Source organism: Saccopteryx bilineata, chromosome 8 (assembly GCF_036850765.1).
Source record: "Saccopteryx bilineata isolate mSacBil1 chromosome 8, mSacBil1_pri_phased_curated, whole genome shotgun sequence".
Lineage (NCBI taxonomy): Eukaryota > Metazoa > Chordata > Mammalia > Chiroptera > Emballonuridae > Saccopteryx > Saccopteryx bilineata.
Window position 1 is genome coordinate 94,771,318 of NC_089497.1, and position 22,698 is coordinate 94,794,015.

Below are 22,698 nucleotides of genomic sequence, written 5' to 3' on the forward strand. Positions count from 1 at the left end.
AATTTTCCAAACACCATTTGTTGAAGAGGCTGTCTTTACTCCAATGTATGCTCTTACCTCCTTTCTCAAATATCAGTTGTCCATAAAAGTGTGGGTTTATTTCTGGGTTCTCTGTTCTGTTCCATTGATCTATATGCCTGTTCTTATGCCAGTACTAGGCTGTTTTGAGTACAATGGCCTTATAATATAACTTGATATTTAGAAGTGTGATAACTCCCACTTTATTCTTCCTTTTCAAGATTGCTGAGGCTATTACTGTTCTCTTTTGGTTCCATAAATTTTTGAAATATGTGTTCTATATCTTTAAAGTAAGTCATTGTTATTTTAATCAGTATTGCATTGAATTTATAAATTGCTTTGAGTAATATAGACATTTTAATGATGTTTATTCTTCCTAACCATGAGCATGGTATATGCCTCCACTTGTTTGTATCTTCCCTGATTTATTTATCAATGTTTTATCATTTTCCAACTACAAGCTGCAAGAAATGCTAAGGGACCTGTTGTAAACAGAACAAAGGAGAAAACAAATATAGCAAAAGAGAAATACAGTTTTAAAGAATAAAATGGCAATGAACAATTACATATTAATAATAACCTTAAATGTAAATGGATTAAATGATCCAATAAAAAGACATAGGGTAGTGGTGTGGATAAAAAAACAGCACCCATACATATGCTTTCTACAAGAGACACACCTTAAATCAAAAGATGCACATAGACTAAAGATAAAAAGATGGAAAAAAATATTTTATGCAAATGGAAGTGAAAAAAAGCTGGGGTAGCAATACTTATATCAGACAAAATGGACTTTAAAACAATGACTATAGTGCCCTGGCCAGTTGGCTCAGTGGTAGAGCGTCGGCCTGGTGTGCGGGGGACCCAAGTTCGATTCCCGGCCAGGGCACATAGAAGAAGCGCCCACTTGCTTCTCCACCCCCACCGCCCCTCCTTCCTCTCTGTCTCTCTCTTCTCCTCCCACAGCCAAGGCTCCATTGGAGCAAAGATGGCCCAGGGCACTGGGGATGGCTCCTTGACCTCTGCCCCAGGCGCTAGAGTGGCTCTGGTCGTGGCAGAGCGACGCTCCGGAGGGGCAGAGCATCGCCCCCTGGTGGGCAGAGCATCGCCCCCTGGTGGGCATGCCGGGTGGATCCCGGTCGAGCACATGCGGGAGTCTGTTTGACTGTCTCTCCCCATTTCCAGCTTCAGAAAAAATACAATAACAAACAAACAAACGAAAAAAAACAATGACTATAGTTAGAGATAAAGAAGGTCACTACATAATGATAAAGGGAGCAATCCAATAGGAAGATATATCTGTTATAAATATCTATGCACCTAATATAGGAGCACCTAAATATATAAAGCAGACTTTGATGGATTTAAAGGGTGAGATCAACAGCAATACTATAATAGTAGAGTATTTCAATACCCCATTAACATCACTAGATAGATCCTCAAGAAAGAAAATTAACAAAGAAACAGCAGACATAAAGGACATATTAGATCAACTTGATTTAATAGATATCTTCAGAACCTTTAATCCTAAAACAGCAGAATATACATTCTTTTCAAGTGCTTATGGTACATTCTTTAGAATAGACCACATGTTAGGGCACAAAAGTGGTCTAAACAAATTTAAGAAGATTGAAATCATATTGAGCACTTTCTCTGGTCAAAATGTCATTAAGCTAGAAATCAACCACAACAGAAAAACTGAAGAATACTCAAACACTTGGAAACTGAATAGTATGTTATTAAATAACAAATGGGTAAACAATGAGATCAAAGAAGAAATTAAAAAATTCCTAGAAACAAATGATAATGAGAATACATCAACTCAAAATTAATGGGACACAGCAAAAGCAGTCCTGAGAGGCAAGTTCATAGCATTACAGGCATACCTCAAGAAGATAGAAAAAGCTGAAATAAAGAGCTTGATGCTACTTCTAAAATAATAAGAAAAAGAACAGCAAGGAAAGCCCAAAGCTAGTAGAAGGAAGAAAATAATAAAGATCAGAGCAGAAATAAATAACATAGAAACTAAAGAAACAATACAGAGGATCAATGAAGCAAGGAGCTGGTTCTTTGAAAAGGTAAACAAGATCAATGATCCTTTAACCAGACTCACCAAGAAAAAAAGAGAGAAGACTCAAATAAATAAAATTAGAAATGAGAGTGAAGAAATAACAACTGACACAACAGAAATACAAAATATTGTAAGAAAATACTATGAAGAACTGTATGCCAAAAAACTAGACAACCTAGATGAAATGGACAAATTCCTTGAAACATATAATCTTTCAAAAATTAATCTGGAAGAATCAGAAAACCTAAACAAACCAATTACAACAAATGAGATTGAGACAGTTTTCAAAAAGCTCCCAAAAAAGAAAAGTCCTGGGCCTGATGGCTTCATAACTGAATTCTACCAAATATTCAAAGAAGAACTAACTTCTATCACTCTCAAGATATTTCAAAAAATTCAAGAGGAAGGAAGACTTCCAAGCTTCTTTATGAGTCGAGCATAATTCTGATTCCAAAACCAGGCAAAGACAACACAAAGAAAGAAAATTATAAGCCAATATCCCGGATGAATTTAGATGCAAAAATCCTCAACAAAATATTAGCAAACTGGATTCAGCAATATATGAAAAAATCATACACTATGATCAAGTGGGATTTATTCTTGGGAGGCAAGGCTGATACAATATTCACAAATCAACCAGTGGGATTCATCACATAAACAAAAGGAAGGAGAAAAACCACATGATAATTTCAATAGATACAGTAAAACCCTTTGATAAAATCCAGCACCCATTCATGATCAAAACTCTCAGCAAAATGGGAATACAGGGAACATACCTCAACATGATAAAGGCCATCTATGACAAACCCACAGCCAACATCATACTCAATGGGCAAAAATTAAAAGCAATCACCTTAAGATCAGGAACAAGGCAGGGGTGCCCCCTTTCACACTCTTATTCAACATAGTTCTGGAAGTCCTAGCCACAGCAATCAGACAAGAAAAAGAAATAAAAGGCATCCAAATTGGAAAAGAAGAAGTAAAACTATCAATATTTGCAGATGATATGATATTGTATATAGAAAACCCTAAAGTCACAGGCAAAAAACTACTAGACCTGATAAATAAATTCAGCAGGTGGCAAAATATAAATTTAATACTCAGAAAGCAGAGGCATTTTTATATACTAACAATGAACTGTCAGAAAGAGAAATTAAGGAATCAATCCTCTTTACCATTGCTATCAAAAAAATAAAGTACCTAGGAATAAATTTAACCAGGGAGATTATCTGTTGACTTTTTACCTTCCTGTCAGAAAAATAAAAATTGGGAATGTCATAGAAACTAATATTTGACACTGATTTCCAGAGAAGAAAAATAAAAGCTGGTAAGAGAAAATTATTTATTTAGAGTAATGTGATATACATGTGACAGAGCTAATACTCATAAGACTTCTTTACCCTTAGTTTTCAACACTCTTTCCACTACAAAAAATAAAAATGATGTAAATTGAGTTTTGTAAAACTAAGCATCTAGTGGATATTAAATACCACAAAAATAAATAGCTTTACGATTATCAAAGCAATGCAGAAGTTTTGCTAATAGTATGAAGAAAAAATGGCTGCCACAAGGAAAAGTACAAATCTTGGCTGGATTACCTAAGGAAATTGAAGCTGTAGTTGCCAGCACTAAAAACAGAATTTCCCCAGTTTGTGAGTGGCAAGTGTTTACTTGTTCAAGGTATAAGTCTTGCATTTTAGCCCCTTGAAAAATCTCCATTGCGATGGCTACACGTATTTCTTAAGACAGTTCTGTGGATTACTAAGGTTATCACTCAGGTTGCAGGTTTTTTAGGATTACAATTTAATATTGAGGCTGAATTCCAACCCCCTGGTTATGCCCAAGAGGGAGTGAGACTTCCTCTTCCCTGTCAAACTGATGATGAATATCAGCCTCTGATCTCATACAGAGGAGATGCTGGTGCTTCCTTAAATATGCAATTTAAACTCCAGTAGCCCAAGTGTTCTTTTCCTGCCTATATTTTTGTACTGAGTTTAAAATCTAAAAGAACTGGGTGTTCTACTATTGATCTTGAGTACGTTAACTTTTCTTGATAATTATAAACTGTTAGGACCTATTTTGCATTCAATTAGGTTAATTTCCTGTTTTTGTTCAACATTATTCCAAGATAGAACTGAGCGCAATGGTGGTAGGAAATTTTTATATACATACCAGATTTATTTTTAAACTGAAGATGAAAAATTAAAATTCATATGTAAGCTGAAAATGAAGTTTCTGGTTGAGTATAATGTTAATTGTTCACTTGTTGCTTCCTAGCTCAAATATATATATTTGAGCTATTTAAAATATATTTAATATATATATATATTTTTTCTAGCTGGCATTTTAACATTGCCAACTGAAGAGTCTGGAGAGATGCTGCAGAAGGAGAGATATTGCTTTCTGTAGCATGTGGTGTTCAACACCAGCCTCCTGAAATCCTCTCAGCTTCTCTATTATTCGGTTTTAACAGGGCCTGTGGCCAGCAGCACTCAGACCAACAGTTTTGTCGTAGCCCCACCAAGCGCAGCATCACAGTAGTGTACTTAGAGCTATTATCTGGCTCAAGCTTGTTTAGTCTCAGGTTCCCTCACCAGTGATGGCTTCTCCAATGCCTGACTACTGCAGGGCATGGACCCCAGTATCACCCAGTGAGTAGTTGCTTTTCTCCACAACCCCCCTTGGACAGTTTAGTATTAGAATGCCTCTGGTAATACACTACTCCATGAACATCTTTCCCAAGCACCATAGAAAGTAGATTCTCAACAAATTCAAGAGTGAGGTGCTTTTTTTCTCAGAAAGATTCATTGACAAGGCACGATTCTGACTGCTCCTCCATTCCATGAACCACAAATGAGCTCTCCAGTGAGGTCTGGCTTTTTGTCCATGGAATCTGTTCCATAGGTTTTCTATATTACCTTGAGTGGTAGTGATTGCTCTTTATGTCAGTTATTTCTATCATTTTATAATTCTCTACTTTTTACTGGCCAATTCCTCATACCTTTAATCTCTTACTATGGGTAATCTTTATATTAAACTATTCAAATTACTGTGTAATTTCTCTCTCATGATTGAACTCATTGATATACATCAAAAACTAAATTAAATACACAGGTCTTCTTAGGCCAAATGATTTTAAATTTCTAAAGATATTGAAAATATTTAATCTTCTCTTTTATAGGTACACAAATAATAAAACCTTTATATAAAATTAAAAATAATAGTATATACATTAGGTTTAAGTGCTCAATAAATACTTAATCTGAACTATGAATAAAACCTTAATTTTAACTAAGTAATATGTGTCTAGAATGGTACTGAACCCAGTTTATAAAAATGTGAAAAAAAACTCTTTTAAGATATGCATCAACTAAAGAATAGGAATGTTTAAAATAGAGAATTGCCAGCCAGATTAAATAACTATCATTTTATTATGTTGTACTATAATTGAGAACAATAAATAGTAGAATACAGAGAGATAGAATCCAAGAAAAAAAGAGACTCTAAAGATGCCAGAAGAGTATAAGTGTAAGAATGTGTGTTCTCTACATAATGTATATAAAATGACTGTAAAGGTCCTATTAATTATGTAATATAGTTATGCAAATACAATTAAAATAAATAGAAAACTGTATAAAAGACAATGTAGCCTGACCTGTGGTGGCACAGTGGTTAAAGCATCAACCTGGAAATGCTGAGGTTGCCGGTTCAAAATCCTGGGCTTGCCTAGTCAAGACACATATGGTAGTTGATGCTTCCTGCTCCTCCCCCCCTCCCTCCCTCTCTATAATGAATAAATAAAATCTTTAAAAAAATTAAAAAAAAGACAATGTAAATTTAAACTACATTTCAAAATTATCTGTGCCTTTTAAAAGCTAATTCAGGCCCTGGCCAGTTGGCTCAGTGGTAGAGTGTCGGCCTGGCGTGCAAGAGTCCTGGGTTTTATTCCTGGCCAGGGCACACAGGAGAAGCATCCATCTGCTTCTCCACCCTTCCCCCTCTCCTTCCTCTCTGTCTCTTTCTTCCCCTCTCGCAGCCGAGCCTCCATTGGAGCAAAGATGGCCCAGGTGCTGAGGATGGCTCTGTGGCCTCTGCCTCAGGTGCTAGGATGGCTCTGGATGCAACAGAGCATCGCCCCCTGGTGGGCATGCTGGGTGGATCCCTGTCAGGCGCATGTGGAAGTCTGTCTGACTGCCTCCCTGTTTCCAGCTTTGGAAAAATGCAAAAAAAAAAAAAAAACTAATTCAAAGGTTATTATTCAGAAAAAATAGTGGTATTATATATTAATAATTTACTATAAATAACCTAATGGAATTTCAAAATAAAATCATTTATATGGCTATATTTTATCATTTTTACAGTATAAATTTTTAAAAATAATAACTTTAATTGAATGCTTTTAGTACTAAAATGAGATTATTAGACATTCTCATGACATTCATGTTAGCATTTTATAAGTACTAAAATACTATTATAAACTAAACTTTTCTTATGAAAATATGTGAATATCACTGGTTGACTCCACATTGTTATAGTTTTTGCTCCAAATTTGCACAGTTGCTTAAAGAGAAATAAGTGCATGTGCTGTCTGCAATTTTAGAGCTTTTGCACTTTATTTCACAGCAAAAACTCCTATAGGAACTTGGAGAAACATAATTATTTTACAGTTGCTTTAACTCAAAAACAGCTGAAAAAAATTTTAGCTCATATTTTTCATCAACCTGAAAAATTAATGTTTTTGTGGATTATTTTTTCTGTCTCCAGAATATTTTTTATGTCATTGTTAAGCACTATCCTGAGTTATATATCTGGAAATTTATTTATAAATAATGAAAAACTAAACAATTCAATAGTTGACCAGCATAAACTCTGAAAGTAGTATTCAAAATAGTATATTTGTCTGTTAATAAATTTTTTCTTTTTATTTTATGCTAAAACTATTTGCATATAATTTATACTAGAGATACTAATAGCTTGTTCCTCACAAGAAACAAGCAAAATTTTGTAGCAAAATTTCACCCTATTTAAATACGCTATCACTCTCTCTCTTTCTCTATTGTAGACTGCTATCTCAGCCACTCTCAACCAATTATATTTCACTTCCCAAAATGTGAGTTTTGTCTGCAGAGATTCAAATTCAAATGTTTATGTAGACTCACTGCTAACATTTTCCTAATGGGCTGCCATTACAGTTATTTTCACACAGTGAAAATGCTCAGAATTCAGTTGTTTGGGCATGGTAGGTAAAATAATGTGTAGAAAGATATAGAGAAGAGAAATGGAGAAAGATTTGTTACATTTTCCTAGTGGTTAAGTCTTGTATAGACTTACTTTTTTATTGGCACATTTATTTTCTTTCCAGAGGCTTTATTTTTTTAATGAGTTTTTGTTTCTTGAAACCAAATAATCACATAATAATCTTAATATGAAATCCATTTCAAAATTTTAAGAAGCTTAAGAAATTGACTTGAATTAGATTATTTTCTATAAATGAATCTGTTAGGAAAATATAAAGATCTTATTACATATATGATTTCCTGATTTGTAGTATATGCATTTTAACAATGAATGCTCCAGTGTTCAATCAATTTTCATTTTTATTTATAATCTGAAAGTTTTCACATTTGACCTACCTTACAGATTTATCTTAGCACAGCTTAGGACAAGATGTATATAAATAAATTTTACATAGAAATATTTTGTAGAATATAAAAGTCCTAAAGAACAAGAAAAATATCATAGAAACATCTTAATGTTTTTGTAAGCCTTTCTTCATAAGTTGGTCTAATCAAAATGTTTTTTGTCACTGAATCCTTCCAGATTCTGAAGACCAAAAAACAAACAAAAAACAAAATAAAATATTAAATAAAACAAAAACTAAACTATAAATATCTTATCTCCTTATCTCTAACTGTAACATCATGTAATCTTGTCAGTTAAGATTAATCAATCAATAAAATAACCTCTGTATTCAATTTTAATACTCCTCACCACTTCTATAATTTTTATTTTGTTCAATCTTATTATCTCTCCCTAAAAACCTGCAATAATCTTTTTAATTGGTCATTTTCTCTCATTTTGTTACATTAGTCTTTTCTAAAAATAATAGATTAGTTTTATTGAAACATGTCAGATCATTCTGCTGCTCAAAACCAAACTGTCTAATGTTTTCTGTCTTATTTTGGTTTAAAAATAAATAAGCTATTTTAATAGCTTACAAGTTTCAACATGATATCACCTTGCCATTTATAATAATGGATTTGGTACTCAAGAAGAAACAGGTCTTATGTGGTTTTAGCTATAACTGTAACATTTTTTATATCTAAAATATATATTTCAATATTTGTTGAGTGTGATTAGGGTTCACTAGAACATGTTATAGAACATGTTATATTAATTCTATTAATTATTTGTAGTTTAATTAACTGAAAATTTTTAAAAAAAATTGTAAAAATCAAATGCTATGTTTAATTTTGGTAGATGGCAATATCAACCAGCAATGTATTTAAAACCAAAGAAATATTTAATTAAAAGGAAACTGAAGAATTCATATGGACAGGACAATTGAATTGAGGTACAATGTAAAATACCAAAATAAAAGGCATAAACTGAGGAAGAACATATAGAAAAGCATTACAAAATTTTTACTATTATAATAAAATGTTTTGTTAATCACTTGGTTACTAATGCAAAAGAAAGGGTCATTCCTTTTCTTTGATGGTTTATATAAAAAGAAACATTTCTTTACATAGAACTTAACATATAAGTGGACTATTGAGTTAAAATTTGTTGCTGAAATTCATAGAAAGAGAATTTTCTAATCATTAATAACTTTGGAGTTCAAGAAGCTAAGATTGTGGTAATAAAATTTTATACTTCAAGTACTTAACAATTTTTATATAGAACACAAAATGTGCATTCTACTTTTTTTGTGTCCCAAATTCTCTAGTTCAAATCTTCAGAATATATTAATTTTGTTATAATTATTTCCCATTATCATTTTTTTATCCTTCTCCCATCCACACAATCATTTTTATTGGGTTATTCATCTAAACTAATCCACTCTTGATATAATCATATATACTGCAATAATTTCTTCTTATAACCATACCAATTACCTGAGGTAGAAAGTACAGGGATTGCTATGGTAGGGATTTTTTTTTTTTGTAGAAAAATATTTTATAATGCACTACTTTGTAGAAACTAAGATTTCCATGCATAAGATTAATTGAAAACTCCACAGACTATAAAATAAACATTTGTGTTTGAAACTTAAATATATGTTTTTAATTATGTATGTTTGCATGGGACATAGATAGACTCACTTAATGTCTGTTTACTAGCCTATAAAAGAGACACTACCCATACAGGTCTCTGTAGTTTTTCATTCATATATTTAAGGTGCCACACACAGCTAAAAATTTGATAGAGTCATGTGCTACTTAACAAAAGGGATAGATCTGAGAAATGCATTATTATGCAATTTTGTAACTGTGCAAATATCATAGCATGCACTTACACAAATCATCTACTGCAGTGTTTCCCAAACTTTTTGTGCCATGCCCCACCTTAACATTGCTAAAATTTTTATGTCTCCCTTTATGTAACATACATAATTTTTAACATTAAAAAATTGATTTGTTCACTTAATACACATAAATGATAGGTTCTAGGAAGAAATCACTATGAAATTGTGAACAAAACACAGTAAGTAAAATTTCAAAACATATAATTAAAAATAGAAATTTAAATTCCAAATAATTTTAATACAGATTTTTCTTTTTTTTTTTTTTTTTTGCATTTTTCTGAAGCTGGAAACAGGGAGAGACAGTCAGACAGACTCCCGCATGCGCCCGACCGGGATCCACCCGGCACGCCCACCAGGGGCGATGCTCTGCCCACCAGGGGGCGATGCTCTGCCCATCCTGGGCGTCGCCATGTTGCGACCCTCCTGGGCGTCGCCATGTTGCGACCAGAGCCACTCTAGCACCTGGGGCAGAGGCCACAGAGCCATCCCCAGCGCCCGGGCCATCTTTGCTCCAATGGAGCCTTGGCTGCGGGAGGGGAAGAGACAGAGAGGAAGGCGCGGCAGAGGGGTGGAGAAGCAAATGGGCGCTTCTCCTATGTGCCCTGGCCGGGAATCGAACCCGGGTCAGATTTTTCTATATTAATTTATTTTTTTAATTTAGTGTGATCCTTGCACTTGATTCTTGCTGCACAGAGATTTTATATTAGGTTCCAATTTGGTTAGCTTTAGGCTCAAGTCTCCACGTTGTGTTATATCCAGCCGATTTCTTTTTTTTTACCCGTAAATCATTTACATCACTAAATCCACATTCAGCTAAAAATGAAGATGGAAATGGTAGCAATAGTTTTCTTGCACGTTTGGTTGAATTTGGGTATTTGATTTCTGTTTCCTCACAAAGCTATGCCATCGCTCCTTTGATATTAAATAAAGCTTTAACTGACTCATCACTTTGCAATTCTGCGAGTTCTTCTTGATACTGCATATTTGATATATCAGACAAATCCATTAATATTGGCTGCATCATCCATGTTGGGAAATCAATTTGTTTTAAATCAGAAAATCTTTCTTTTACATCAGCCGATAGAATATTCAAATGATTGACAATAACAAGTAAAGTGGTATCAGTTACTTCACATTTTTGGAGGCAATGAAACTGTTTAAAGTTTTTGTTGTTAATATGTTTCTGACATAACTCAATATTGGTAATGAAACCAAATATCTTTGCTTTTGCATCGACAAGAGTTTTCTTTGTTCCTTGAAGTTGCTTATTTAATATATTTAGTTTTTCAAAGATATCGGCTAAATAACTCACAAATGCTTTACCATCTATTGTTAACAGATACTTCATTTCAGGTTTGTCGCTTAAAAAAATCACTAAGAGTATCAAACAGTTCCATAAATCTTTTCAAACAGTTTCCTTTAGATAGCCATCTTACTTCAGTATGAAGTAACAGTCTCACATAGTCTTCATTTTGTTCTTCACAAAATAGCTTGAAAAGACGCTCACATTTGGCACTAGCTTTAATAGCATTAACACACTTTATTACTGTATGTAATACTTCATTCAGAACAAGCGAGATCTTTTAGCTACCAAGTTTTCCCTATGAATAACACAATGCACAAGAATCATTTATGGATTCGCATCTTTCATCAATTTTAAGCAGCAATTTTTCTTGCCCATTATATTGGGAGCACCATCTGCAGCACAAGATGTTATATTTTTCATTGGTATATCATCGACATCTAAGTAGTTTTTTGGCTTAATATATATATATATATATATATATATATATATATATATGGAGGTAGTGGTGCTTTCTAATCTTTTACAGAACAACATTTCTTTAGCAAAGTGTCCTTTATCAATATATCTTACGTAAGTTATCAATACTGCCTCACTGTCTCTCAAAGTTGATTCATTCATTTGCAAGGAGAATTTTCTTGTTTTCAGCTTTTCAATAAGTTGTTTTTCAATATCCTCACTCATTTTGTCTATTCTTCTGCTAACAGTATTGTCACTGAGTGGCATAGCTTTTACATCTTTGTCATCTTTTTCAAGAACCGTTTTAAGAAATGCTGATATGATGGTTTTATTAAATTCTCTCCTATAGTGTGATTTTCTCCAGTTTTAGCAATGAATAAAAAAATTTGATAACTAGCCTCAAGAATACGATTATTAGTTGAAGTATGAGCAGTAAATAGAGACTTTAATGTTGTTTTTTTTTCAAATTTTTTCTTTAACATTTTAAAGTAACTCAAATCTGAATTAATATGAGCACTATGTTTCACCTTCAAATGCGCCTCAAGATGACCTTGTTTCATTGATTCGTTGGTCAAGCACTGCTGGCATAGAAGACAAAAAGGAATCCACTCATCATGAACAGTGGGTATGAACCCAAATTTTAAATATTCCTCTGAATATTGATGAGTTTTTTTCTTGCTTGCACCACTCATTTTACTATGGGCTATAATAAAAATAAGATCAATTAAAAACTAATATTAAAATATGTGTTAAAATATATTCAATGTGACATAGAGTTAACATATACTAAAAATTCATATTTATTTAAACGTATATAACACATTTACTACACTACCACTGCAAATCAAAAGGTATTTATATTTTTTCCACTTGACAAAATTTTCTGGAAAGTTATGCTTCTAAAATTAAAATTGTTGTGCATGCACTATTATAACCCCAATAATATTTATAAAATATTAGTGCTTTCTAGCCCCGATGCAAGAAGTACTTAATAAAGAGTTTAATATTGATAAAAATAAAACCAAATACTTACCAATTATATCTCTGCAATATATATATATGTATATTTATTAAATCAATGAGCTTTTACAACAGTTTTGACTGACACTTATTTCAAATTAACACCAACTGAATGATGTGAAACACTACAGAAGTTGTGATGGGCCAATTAGGTGAGAATAACTGCGTTGTTTAGCGAGTTTTTAAAATGTCCGGGGTTCCCCGCGGCAGACGGCATGTTCCGCGGTGAACCCAGGACGAAGTTTACTTGACGACGCCAATCACCCAGTTGATATTTTGGTCTCATCAAACGAAATTATATTTAATAATTATTTACCACAATTATTTAAGAATTGCATTTTTTGTTAAATTTGGCACCGATATCTAGCATTGCATTTAAATGGCCCGGGGCGAAAGAGTTAAAGTTGTGTCAAGTCCATTTTCAAACTGCCCCCCTTAACTATCGAATTGCCCCCCTGTGGGGCATGGGCCCCACGTTGGGAAACACCAATCTACTGTAATTCTACCTGCTACATTTTTAGACAACTGGCAGCAAAATAGTTTTGTTTACACAAGCATCACCACAAACACTGAGTAATACCTGGCACTACAACTTTAGGAAAGCTACCACCAAGTCACTAGACAATAAGAATTTTTCAGCTCCATTATAATGTTATGGAACCACATTTATATATATGGTAAGTCATTGACCAAAATTTCCTTATGAGATATATGACTGTTAATAGTATATATCACTGAATATGTACTTTTTCTTTTTGTTTTTTTTCCTTCAATAATGTCTTTAACATTATAAAATATTTTTTCTAATGTTTTAAATAATTAACAAATAGTTAATGGTCTTGGCTTTAAAGATGTACTATTTTAGTTACAAGTTGAGAATTTTTAAAAATTTTAATTGGATTTAATGGTATGTCATTAGCTGATAAAATTATATAAATTTCAGGTGTATAATTCTATAATACATCATCTGTACACTACACTGTAGTTGAGAATTATTGATAGATAATTAAAAACTGATTAGTTATTTTCTTAGACTATGCCTTTATATACAAATATTTTCATAAATATTAGCCACTTTTATTTATTTGGGTAAGCATTCAAAGTCTGGAAACAATTGACTCTTGTCATGAACTTTCTGTGTAATCTTTGATAAGTTATTTGAACTCTACATATGTTAAGTTTTGTAACAGATACATGAGAATTATAATTATCTCTCCCATGGATTTTTGTAAGGGTTTAAAGGGACAGCCACCTCATTTCTTAAAAATAAAGTAGCTATTTATTTATTTTTTCTCTTTTATTTTGAAGCAATCATCTTCAATTAAACACATTTCTCCATAGTAATTTTTTTGTGTGATTTTTTTATTATTATTAAGTGAGAAGTGGAGAGGCAGAGAGACAGTTTCTTGAATGAGCTCCAACCAAAATCCACCTGCAAACCCCTTACCAGGCTATGCTCTGCCCATCTGGGGCCCACTGTTTAATTGCTCAGAGACTGAGCTATTTTAGTGCCTGAGGCAAGGCCATGGAACTATCCTCAGTGCCTGGGGCCAACATGCTTGGCCATTTCAGGCCATTGCCACAGAAAAAAAAAGAGAGGGAGAGAGAGAGAAGAGGGAGGGGATGAATGGAGAAGCAGATGGTCACTTCTCCTGTGTGCCCTGAGCAGAATTGAACTGAAGACTTTCAAACACCAGGCGGATGCTCTACAGCTGAGCCAAACAGCCAGGGCCATTTTTTTTTATTTGAAGTTCTGATATATAATGCCACTTTATGGATTGTTTTTAAATTAATGCTCAAGTTATATCTGTAATATCAGAACATGGAAATATGCTATAACTAATAGAAATTTAACAGATTCCTACACATAAGATTTTCATTAACTTAGAACTACTGGTTTCCTTCCATTGCCATACAAAATATTAAATACCTTTAATAAATTAGTATCTTCTTTATTTTCAGAAATGTGATCTTTGATTTCTCTGTATTAGAAACAGATGGTACTCTCAATGCATATCTTTATACTTTATATATAATACTTGAAATCACTATTGATGTTACAAAGTGATTTAGTAACTATGGAATTCTTTCACCCAAACACTTTTGTAACAGAATTTCTGTGAATATCAGTTTATGACATCTGTTGGTTTTAATCACTCTCATTAAGTTGACATAAAAATATACCAGAACAAATTTTCAAAACACCAAATAATTAAATTTTTAGTGAATTCACTTATAAACATGTCTCCAAATGTTGAATATTCAAACATTCTTAAATAAGATAAAAAAGGGATATCACATTGCATTTATTTTTTAATTCTAAAAGCTTTAAATCATAACATTAATAAAATAAAACTAAAATCTTTTGCATGTTTACTCTTTGTCAAGTCATGTATTACATATATTTACATATATAATCCTCACAACTCGATGTAGCAGACACTGATGTTATTTTTAATTAAATTTGAAGAATCTGAGACCTGGACAGGTTAAATAATGTGTACAATATTTTGAGGTTATTAAGTGACAAACCAGGAATCTAAACTAAGATCACATGGCTCCAGAGCCAATAGTTTAAATAATCATTTTTATTTCTAGCAAGAATGGATTTTTCATTTTTATTTTTAGAAAGAATGAATTTTCATTTTTAAAAACTGACAGTTATTTTATGTTATGGTAACATTTAATATAAATATAGATGTTTAAAGTCAACATTAAAATATTGAAATCCATATTTATCTGTGTAGCCAGAGAAAACTTATTTTAATGTTTAGTTTAGTTTTCTAGTCTTTTTATTAATAATTATAATTAACAGTTGCTTAAAATATATAATATGAAATTCACTGTTTGAAGAACTGTGCATATATTATCTCATTTGTATAATACCTGCTTTAAATGATATATGTAATTTTTTTCTTTCAGTATTGTAAGTAATAATATCAGCGTATAAGTAAGAAATTCACTGTATAATAATATCATTATTAAAAATATAATATCTGATAAATCTTACCAAATTCCAAATTTTAACAACATATCTGGATTATTTTATCTTAAATTCTTATATATATATTTTATGTATAATTATACTTATTTTATATTTATATACATGTTGACAACTCATTTTTCTAACATATTTCAACATCTGAAACACTGAAAACATTTCTTTGTACCAAATAAATACATATATAAGTATTGTCTTTTACAAATCTCTTATTAACAAGAGGATTCAAGAATATGGGTGATGGATAAATATCTCTAAAATGATTAATCATAAAGAATATCAATATATAACACATAATGTGTTCAATGATCATGCTAAAACTATAACCCAGTGCTAATTAATAGTATTTGATTTTCATTAATATTGAAATTACATTTCTGATTCCAATCAGTCTTTTCATCTACAGATCATCCAATCAATTGACAGTTATCCAGAATCCCTCTTAATGACTTTTATTTTTTCAAGATAGTTTGTTCCTACTGGGTGTACACCCACCCATCGTCTGCCATGTCAAGTTTTTTTATCTGTTACTTAAGAAAAACAATTTGTACAATTAAAAACAAAGTGTTCTGTTCAAATTAGAATATGTTGACACATGGTATTGCTTAAATTTATGAATATGAGATCCTACGTTGCCATATTTTAGAATTTGAATAACAATTAAAAGTAAAATTATCTTAAAACCATGCAAATTAAATATACAAAAACAAGAGCAATAGTGAGAAGAAAGCATAACAAATTTATTTAAACCTTGAGCAACTAAAGACTTAAAATATTCTTGAAAAATATAAATGATGCACAAGTTGCTTTAAATCCAGGAAAACACTTCTTGACCATTTTTACAAAAGTAATGCAGATATTTACACAACAATGCATGTAATGTTTTATTTAAATACCTCACACAAATGATCAGGGATTATTTTTCTAAAAAAAATAGACCATTAGAAACACAAGTTCATAAGTAACACATTGAGGAGCCATAATTGAAATGTCACATAATATATTTTTATTTGAGAACATGTGTCAAAATAACAATGTCTTTATAAATTGAAACTAATATGTATTGTTGAACTGTGCTCAGTTAATTGGTTTGTGAAGATTTTAATGTGTTTGACCAGCAAATCCCTTGACTTTAGAAAGCCAAAGTTTCTTTCTCAGATTGACAAGAATGTGTCATTTAAATATTGGAATCTAAGAATATTTGGATCAACATCAAAACACAAGAACAGAGGAGTACTAAATACAAAGGCACAGAAAAAATTACCCTTTGATAAAAACCCTCAAAACTGGTATGAGAATTTCCCTTTATCATTCATCTTACTTTTCTGAGATCAGTTTTTATTTCCTTTGAAAGTCCATTTACAAATTCCCTAAGTCAAATAAATTTCTTAAAATATGGTTTCATGATAGCATATACTTATATATCTGGGCATTTATCCCAGTTAAAATTTAGTATTTTCTTATGAGATTTTTCTGCTTGATGTCTGTGTTCTCATATGTTTCTCACCTATAAAACTACTTGAATCAAAGCAGTTGAGTTAATGAATGGTTTGCATTATATTTCTGTTCCTATCAATTTCAAGATATTTAAGGTACAGTGTAACTGGATGTATATTGTATATTAGGAATATATTCAAATACATTGAAATTGAAAAACAATAATATGCACAATTATAAGCTTTAGTAAAGCACAACACTTTGAAATCAAAAATAAAAGTAGGCCCTGGGGCCCTGGACAGTTGGCCCAGCGGTAGAGTGTTGGCCTGGTGTGTGGGGGACCCGGGTTCAATTCCTGGCAGGGCACATAGGAGAAGTGCCCATTTGCTTCTCCACCCCCCCTTCTTCCTCTCTGTCTCTCTCTTCCCCTCCTGCAGCCAAGGCTCCATTGGAGCAAAGATGGCCCAGGCGCTGGGGATGGCTCCTTGGTCTCTGCCCCAGGCACTAGAGTGGCTCTGGTCGTGACAGAGCATCGCCCCCTGGTGGGCGTGACAGAGCATCGCCCCCTGGTGGGCAGAGCATCGCCCCTGGTGGGCGTGCCGGGTGGATCCCGGTCAGGCACATGTGAGAGTCTGTCGGACTGTCTCTCCCTGTTTCCAGCTTCAGAAAAATACAAAAAAAAAAAAAAAAAAAAAAGTAGGCCCTGGCCTGTTGGATCAGTGGTAGAGCATTGGCCAGGTGTGTGGATGTCTCGGGTCCTATTCCTGGTCTGGGCACACAGGAAAGGTGACCATCTGCTTCTCCAACCCTTCCCCTCTCCCTTATTTCTCTTTATCTCTCTCTTCCCTTCCTCCAGTCATGACTCAGTATGAGCAAGTTGATCCCGGAGGTCTGAGGATGGCTCCATGGCCTCACCTCAGTTGCTAAAATAGCTTAGCTGCCAAGCAATGGAGCAATGGCCCCTGATGGGCAGACTATCACCCCGTAGGGGGCTTGCTGGATGGATCCTGGTTGGGGCACATGAAAGTCTGTCTCTTTGCCTCCCTGCTTCTCACTTAAGAAAACATTTTTTTTAAAAAGAAAAGAATAAAAATTAAGACTAAATTAATTAGTAAGTGTCTTTTAAGATATTCAAGACTGGTCTTGCAATATTCCAACAGATAGTTTACTAATTGTTATGCACATAAATGTGTATAATATTGAGACATTTTTAAAAAATGCAAGACAAGTTAATAAACAACTTTTTAATAATTTTTCCAAACACTTCTCATTACAACATAGATGCTGTTTACAAAATTAAAAACACAAATTATATAAAGATTTTTAAAGAAAACAATTTAAAAGCCTCAAAGAAAATACCAAAAACTAAATTCCCATGATGAAAATCAGAGATTATACAATTGCACATATCCATACTTGCAAGTTTTTTTTATTTATTTGAAAATAACCATTCTGACAGGTCTGAGTTGATATCTCATTATGGTGTTGATTTGCATTTTTCTAATAATTAATGATGTTGGACATCTTCTTATGTACCTGTTGGTCATTTCTATGTCTTCTTTGGAAAATTTACTATTCAAAGTTTTTTGTTGTTGAGTTGTATGAGTTTTTTTGTAAGTATTCTTAGATATTAAGTATCTGTCAGATATCTAATGTATAAATATCTTTTCTTATTCAGTAGGTTGCCTTTTCATTTGATGATAATATTTTATGCTCTGCAGAAGTTTTTTAGTTTGATGTAGTCCCATTTTGTTTATTTTGCATTTGTTATTATTGCTTTTGGAGTCAAATCCACAAAAATATTCCTAGAACTGATGTCAAGGAGCTTATTGCCTATATTTTTTTAGGAATTGTATGGTTTTAGGTCTTACATTAAGTCTTTAATCCATTTTAAGTTAAGTTTTTTATATGGCATAAGATAGAGGTATACTGTAGTTTTATTCTTTTTCATGTGGCTGTTCAGTTTTTCAAATACAATTTATAGAAAAGATTCTCTTTCTCCAGTGTATGTTCTTGACTCTTTTCTTGTAAACTATTTATCCATACACATGTGGGTTCATTTCTAGACTCTCAATTCTGTTTCATTGATCTGTGTTCCTGGTTTTGTTTTGTTTTATTTTCTTTTTAATTAATTTTTTTTAGAGAGAGAAGAAGGGAGAGAGAGCAAGACAAAAACATTGACATGTTTTTGTATGTGCCTTGACAGGGGACTGAACCTCAGTCTTTTGCATATCAAGAAATCGCTACCAACCAAGTCATTCAGCCATGACAAATGTCTCTGCTTTTATGCCAATATCATACTGTTTTTTATTACTAAACTTTTTAATGTAGTTTAAAATCAGAAAGCATGATATCTTGAAATTTGTTCTTTCTCAAGATTGCTTTGGTGTAAAGCCAGTGGGCAGGGCCACTTTCACAGCAGCCAGGCCCATGCAGGTTCACATTGGATTCGGACAGGCTGTAAAGAAACAACGGAGCCAAAAGCTGATGGGCCATAGTCTTTAATCCTAGCTTGCACTCGGTGGGCAAGCAAAAAACACACACTGGGCTCCAAAACCCACTCACATTCAGTGCTCACAAAGCTACTGACTTATTCGAGTTTCCTAGAATCAAAGGTTTCTAGCTCACCAGACTTACTCACCTCTGTTCCCCATCTCCTTCCTTCTCCCTGCACAAACTCTACACAAACTGGCTTCTCACTCAACACTCTGCCATCTTGGCTGCTTCTCCTAGCCTACTCCACATGGCCTTTCTCTGCTCTCCTTTCTGCTCTCTCCTCTAATCTCAGGAACCAAGAGAGCAAGCTCCTGTTCTGCCCCTATCTTATAGTGTAGAAATCCAAACCTTTAATCCAATATACAAAATAGGGAATTCTCTAATACAAAGTCATTTATCTGGGGCATGATGGGATCGTACCACCCCACATCAAAAAGGGTGGGAAAGGCTTAATCCCAAAACCAAGCCCCAGGCTACAAGGATCCTGCCTGCCCACAGCCCAACCCCAACACACATTAATATCACCTGGGCGATGGCCTCCATGTGGGCAGCACCATCTTTAACAAAGTGAGCATAATATATTTTATCTGCCCAACATTTGGTTATTCGGGTTTTTTGTGATTTTAACTTTCTACTTCACTATGTGCCCAGTGTTTTTTTTTTTTTTTTGTATTTTTCCAAAGTTGGAAACGGGGAGGCAGTCAGACAGACTCCCACATGCCGGGATCCACCTGGCATGCCCACCAGGGGGCGTTGCTCTGCCCATCTGGGGCATCGCTCTGTTGCAACCAGAGCCACTCTAGTGCCTGGGGCAGAGGCCAAGGAGCCATCCCCAGGCCATCTTTTGCTCCAATGGAGTCTCGGATGCAGGAGGGGAAGAGAGAGACAGAGAGGAAGAAGAGGGGGAGGGGTGGAGAAGCAGATGGGCGCTTCTCCTGTGTTCCCTGGCCAGGAATCAAACCCGGGACTTCCGCATGCCAGGCCGATGCTCTACCACTGAGCCAACCAGCCAGGGCCTGTGCCCAGTGGTTTTGACCTGCATGCACAGTACTGGTGAAACCTCTTGCTCTGTAGTTTCTCATTAAGTTTTGCTCATTGAAATCAACTGCATAATATTTATCTCCTGTCACTGGGTAACTGCAGGTGGAATGCTTCTTTGTACTGCCACAGCTTCAGTCAGGCAGCCTTCACCATATACCTTTCTCTTCAAATCTGGCCACTGCTTCCACTTCTTCATTCATTCAGGACTGAATGTGGTAATGGGTCTTTTATTTGTATTTTTTTAACCTAAATCTTAACCATCATTTGTAAAGAACTTTAATCCCCCCTGGTACCATCCTTTTTCATACCAGGACACTGCAGGTTACAATCTTGTATATTACATCTACCTCCATTTGAAAAGAGGAACTGTGGAGAAAGGTATGAGAAAGACATACCAGGAAACAAAACAGGGAGATATGTGCATTATTGTTTGTTTAAGAAAACAATCTTATAATATACATACAGTAAAATTCACTCTTTAGAGGAGTACAACACCATGAGTGTTAAGTTCAGAGAATTCTGTAAATTACCAAAATACTTAAAATATAGAACAGATATATAATCTTCTTGAGTTTCTCTGTGCTGCTATTTATAGTCAAATGCCTTCCCTGTCTCTGACATGAGAAATTATCGATTGCTTTTCCATCTCTATTTTTTAGTTTGGCTTATTTCACTTGTCTATTGCCTTTGAGAATTATCTATGTCTTTATGAGTATTAAAAGTTATTTCCTTATATTGCTGAATAGTATCCAATAGCATGATGCATCATCATTTTTTTATCCACTTACAATTAAAGGACACTCAGGTTGTGTCCAGTTTTTGGCAAATGTGAGAAAACTCTGTTGTAAACATCTGGGTACAGGTTTTATATCACATAGATTTTCATTTCACTTGGTTAATTATAGAGAGTAAGATTGTTGGGCCATATGGTGCTTCTTTCATATTATAAAACTGCCAAATATTTGGTATCATCAGTCATTTTTATTTTATCATACAACCCATGTATATTCATAGAATGCCAATTTACCATTTAAGTATGGGTTTATTTCTAGATTTTTATACTATTTTGTTCACTTAATTTATATATAAATTTATATGTCAGAAGCATACTGTCTTGTTTCACATAGCTTTATAAGAAGTGTTAAATCTAGGAAAAATAAATCCTCCAATATTTTTCTTTGACAAAATCATTCTGCATATTCCAAGACCTCTAACTTTATAAATATATTTTAGATGCAGTTTCTCATGTATTTCAAAAATCCTGCTAGAATTTCAATTTAAGCTTACATTTAATGTATAAATCAATTTGGGAAGAATTTTCACCTTTATATCACTAACATTCCAATTGGTAAACATTTATTTCTTTATTTAACTTATCTTTAATTTCCTTTATAAACATCTTTAATAAATTGTCAGTTAAATTATTCTTAGAATTTAATCTTATGCGTTTGTAAATGATGTATGTTATTTTTATTTTCTAATTGTTCATTAGAAGTAAATAACAATAAAATTGACTTTTATATGTCAGCAATATTTCTTGCTACTTAATCAAATTACTTATTAGTTTTAGTATTTTTCTGTGGATTATTTTAGATTAGACAATTATTTTATCTCTACAAAAATAGCTTTATTTTCTTCTTTCAAATTTTATGTGTTTTATTTCTTCCCCCTCACCTCTAACACAAAGTTGAAAAGAAATGATGAGAATGTACATATATCTCACACTTAAGATTCAAGGTAGAAACCACTCTTCTTTCAACATTGGACTTTTTTTATATTCATTACTAGTTTGTCCACAATGATTTTATTAATTACAAAAAAAGACCTCAAATATAATTTACATATTTATTAAAGTGATCATTTTCTTTACAGCATTTTAATATGGGAAAATACATTAATTTTTACATATTAACTAATCTTGCATTTCCGGAATAAACTTTAACTATTTTTAAAATCATGGTAAAATAAATTACCTATTTATTGCTGACTGATTTGACTAAATATTAGGTAAAGAAATTCAAGATAGTTTTTTTCTCTATACTGATTTTTTCAGTTACCTTTTATCTTTAAATTTAAAATAAGAATAGGCAGTCGAGTTCTTAATATACTCACTTCTCCAACTCACAGGTTTTCCCATTATTATATATTCTTTATTATGGTATAATTGATTCCAGTTTGTATTTGGATTCATGCTTTGTGTTGTACAATTGCACAAGTTTCAACAAATACATAACACTGTGTACTGACTATTACAGTGTTATGCAGAATAGTTTTACTCCCCTAAAAATCAATAAATATGTTATTATCTTCCATGATTTTAATTA